This window comes from Sarcophilus harrisii, chromosome 2 (genome assembly GCF_902635505.1).
Source record: "Sarcophilus harrisii chromosome 2, mSarHar1.11, whole genome shotgun sequence".
Lineage (NCBI taxonomy): Eukaryota > Metazoa > Chordata > Mammalia > Dasyuromorphia > Dasyuridae > Sarcophilus > Sarcophilus harrisii.
This window is the reverse complement of record NC_045427.1, coordinates 51,092,716-51,097,226: the sequence shown is the minus strand read 5'-3', so window position 1 is coordinate 51,097,226 and position 4,511 is coordinate 51,092,716. Positions and strand designations below refer to the sequence as shown.

The 4,511-nt window shown below is 40.2% G+C and overlaps 1 non-coding gene across 1 annotated transcript; it reads right to left on the bottom strand.

The window, feature by feature from the left end:
• Window positions 1-362: 362 nt before the first annotated feature.
• Window positions 363-469, bottom strand: LOC111718693. The gene has a single exon (XR_002769203.1). It is a non-coding gene; the product is annotated as a U6 spliceosomal RNA (small nuclear RNA).
• Between the last annotated feature and the right edge of the window lie 4,042 nt (window positions 470-4,511).

Genomic DNA, 4,511 nt, shown 5'->3' with positions numbered 1-4,511 from the left:
TTCTCCTCATTCAAAATAGATTATTTTCTTTCTTGTTTCTAATTTAATCAAAGGAAAGGGTTGGACTAGATGGTCTCTAAAGTCTCTCTAGTCTTAATGTTCTATGTGCTAAATTTCTTCACAGATCTAACATGCTATATTCTAAACTTAATTCCAGTTTTGGCAATATGTGTTCTAGGCTTCCTCTTAGCTCTGGGATTCCATTTTTACTGTTTCTCTTAGCTCCATGTTCTACAGTCCCTTCTACTCTATCATTCTGTATTCTAAGGTCTTTCCCGAAGATTCCTCCTCCTCCTCCTTCACCTTCTTCATCTCTTCTTCCTCCTCCTCCTCCTCCTCCTCCACTACTTGCTCCTCCTCTTTTATATATGGAATACTTCATGAATTTGCATGCCATCCTTGCTCAAGGGTCATGCTACTCTTCTCTATATCATCCCAAGTTCAGAATATGTGTTGCCAAAAGGAGCATCATCTTTTGTACTATGGCCCTTACCAGCTCCTAACCAGCTCTATGTCCTAAAGACTCTTTCAATTCCAACATTCTATTTTGCCTCAATGACATGCTAGAAAAGATCAGTATAGTGAGGGTCTGGCACGATGCTCAGTTCTACAACACACAATGGCAAAGGGGAAATTGCACTAGCAAATAGTTGGCCAAAGACCCTCTCATACTTGTCAGTTTCTCTGCCTAAGATAATCTACACCAGCATCAAAAGAGAGCAGTCTGGGTGTTCCATCTCAGAGAGGCAACAGGAAAGTAGCTGGCCTGGAGAGCATCACAACTGCCTCTATTTCTCTCCCCACTCTGTATTCCTTCCCAGCAGATTCCCCTCATACCAGTTAACGAATTAATCTTTAAAATATATTAGTTACTTACTATGTGCAAAACACTGCTGAGGGACAACTGTCATAAATGTGAGCATAGAAATAAGATCAGTTTGGTAGAGATTTCCCATCATTTCCGGAGTAGGGGGAATTATATAGTCCTGCCCCTGCTGTTAATTGGTTGTATGATGTTGATCAAATATCTTTATCTCCTTGAATATGTTTCCTCCACTAAATGATACTCTAGGGTGGTTGTGAGAATATAATGAGATCTGGGTGCCCAGGATTTAGAGGTAAAACAGTATTTGGAGATCATCCCATTCAAACTCTTCCTTTCTCAGCTGATGGGAGCCCAGAGGCATGACCTGATACTTTGTGTCTCATAGATAGAAAAGGAAATAGCAAAGAGAGGCTTGGAAGTCATGTTCTTCTCCTACACGTCTCTGTCTCTCTCCAGTCCACCACAGGGATGGAGAAGGAAGGAAGGAGAACCCTTTGTAAGCTGGAAAGCAGAATGTACATATGAAGGATTAAAAGATTATTATTATTGTAAAAACAAAAAATATCAAAATCAATGGAAGGAGATGGCTGGGGCAGGCAAGCTTTCTGTGTGTAACAAAGGAAGCATGCCCCCACCCAGGTCAGGACAGGGGTCCATGCCAGGCAGAATGGCCTTGAATCTTCATCTCCTCTGTCTGGTCTGTGCCACATATGGCCTGCCTTCTCCTTCCTCTTTTTCCAGGGAGATTAAAAGACAGGAAGAAGCCCATCCCTGTTCCCAGAACGACAAGTCCCATTCCTCCTGTGTCTTTACCTCATAACTGCCTGCTGGGTTTGCTTGGGCAGCAAATTCAATGAAAGGAGCCCTCCTCCGCCCTGGCCTCTAGAAGGCTGGCGGGGACTGGGTGACCTTGAATGGCTGTGGCAGCCAAAATTTTTCTTGGCTATTCCCCTGACCTTCAGGAGAAACAGGTAGCTGGTAAATCCATAAAAAGAAAGGAAAGATCAATGGCTCCTTTAGCTCGGGCTTCTAAAATTCCAAGCTCAACAGAGCAAGGTTTGAGTGCTTTGAATTAATCACGAAGGGACCAGATCAGACTGAGTAGCACAAGTGAAAAGAATGCTGGCCATGGAACCCAAAGATCTGGGATTGAATCATGGCTCTGACATTTAGCTGTGTGATTTTAAATTAGTCCTTTAACTTCTCTGTGCCTCAGTTTCCTCATCTGGAAAATGGGTATAAGATAATTAAAAACCCCTTTCATCTTTAAATGCTAAATTTCTTTCTTTCTGGTAGTTAAAAATTATGGATTTTTAGGGATTTGGGAATTAGAGGAATTAGGGATGATTGGGAATGGCTGAAAGAATTGTGGTGCTTTATTTGAATATAATTTATTAAAATATTATTAAACCAAAAGTCAGCCAGTCATCCAACAAGCATTTATTAAATGTCTACTCTGCCTCAGGTATTGTGATAAGCACTAGGGATACAAAAAAAGGCAAAAAACAGGCCTTACTATCAGGGAGTCTAATGGGAGAAGCAAACAATTCATACATAGAAGATATATTCAGGATAAATTGGAGGTCATGAACAGAGAAGCAGGAGGCAGAGATGAGGAGGGAGAGGATTTCAGGCTTGGGAAAGTAGCCAGTGAAAACACTCGGAGTCAGGAATGTCCTGTGTGAGGAGCAACTAGGAAGCCAGTGACCCTAGATCAGAGAGTACCATAGTAGGGGTAGGGAAGACTGTGTGATGCATAAGAAAATCACCACAGTAAAATTAAAAACTATCCACATTTGAAATATTAGCCAAATATTAGGAATTCAGAGAACCACAGGAAAAAAAAATAACAAATTTCATCAGACATAGAACCGGGAGAACAATATGTATAATTATAGAAATGAAAACAATTCTAAAAGTCACCAAATTCTGATAAATTGCCATTCTCAGTTCAGAAGGATAGGTGATGGCCTATTTCTCCTTCTCAGTAGGAAGGTGGAGATCAATGCGTGTGGAATGTTTACCATGTAACATCTGAATATAGTGTCTGACTGGAGTTCCACATTTGTTTCATAAATACTTTTCTTTGTTACAAAGTACTCCATTGGAGGTAAGGAGGGGTATAGCTGGAAGTAACTGTGGTACCAAAAGCAAAAAACATCAATAAATATTTTGGGGAGAGAACTACCAATCTCAATGACTGTGGAGGCAGATAACTTTAAGTAGAAAACAAAATATTTTCATCATTGGCTAACTATAAATATGAAGATAGTTATAATGTAGATTTTAAATTGTAATCCTTTCAAATAATGTCAATTTTTAAATATATCTTCATTGAAGGATCAGAAAGATCAAAGGCAATTTTATTTTTAACTCTAATTTTATATCACTCATTAAACTTGGGAAAGGGTATCAATTTATGTTGTTTGTCCTTTGTTCCTTTGTTCCTAAAGTCATTACTCCTTTGTAAATCTGTTTTCTCAATATATTGGCATTAATTATATTCTCTGGGTAGAGAGTAATTTGTAAAGTAAATGTGAGCTATTATTATTCCTAAAAAAATTAGCATAACTAATGCTAATTTTGCTATTATTCTTTTCTGATAGTCTCGTTATATACCCGGTCTACAGGGGAGGGCAAGGACAGTGAGAGCAGGAAATGTCTGCTCTTACAAAGGGTAGTGTTTTTATGTGGCTTGTATGAAATTGCTAAAGCTAAAAGGGAAGTTTTAGCCCAGTTCTTCTCAGGCTCTTCTCTAAAACTGATGCTCCTTTTACTGGAGGCAGAGCTGTTCCCTTTCTTGCTACCCAGCTGCCAAAACCAAGACAGTGCCTCGGGCCAGGAGAACTGATTGGATCCCACTGAATAGTTTGTGGAATGGAGAATTGCTACCTGCTGTGGCCAATGAGAATTGACTCCCACTCAAGGCTGAATGGAGAAGAAACCGCTAAAATCTTGTCTACCAAGTGATTTAGAATACTTTGGTTTGTCATGTCAAACATAAAGTCTTCTCTTTAGGCTTTTAAAGCCCTTTCCAACTTGGCCCTTAGTCTATTTCTTCAGTCACTTTCCTCCTCTTCACATAGCCTAAAGTCCAGTTAATCCAGATTACTTTCTTTTCCTCATATATGGTGCTCCATCTGCCTTTACATTGGCCAGACCCAAGCTTTTTCTTCTCACCTCTGCCTCTTTACATCACTTAATTCTTTCATGATTCAGCTAAGCTCTCTTTGGGAGACCTTCCTGCTCCCCCATCCACTTAATCTTTCTCTCAAAGATTACCTCCTTCTGCTTTACATGCATCTCATATATGCCTATCCCTCCTCCCCTCCAGCTCTGTAGCTGATGTTCTAAGCTTCAACACCATGTTCAGATGCCTCTCATTCTCAATGCTTTCTGTACTTGGGGGTCTCCTCCTCCTGGAGCATCCCTCTGTTATACTAGATCTTTTATCCTGTTGGTGAGGTTCTCTCAAAGTGGGGGCTCCATTTTGGGGAAAGATTCAGGCCAGACAATCTTCACCACACTGGCTCTGATTTTCAGGACTTGGACACCATGTCCCTAAGTGGCTACCCCTCTCACTCTTCCCAAATCTAGTCTTTTAAAGCTCCCTTTTTTGGGTAAATTTTCTTCATTCATTAGAATGTAAATTCATTGAGGAGGGGGATTACCTTTTTTTGCTTGT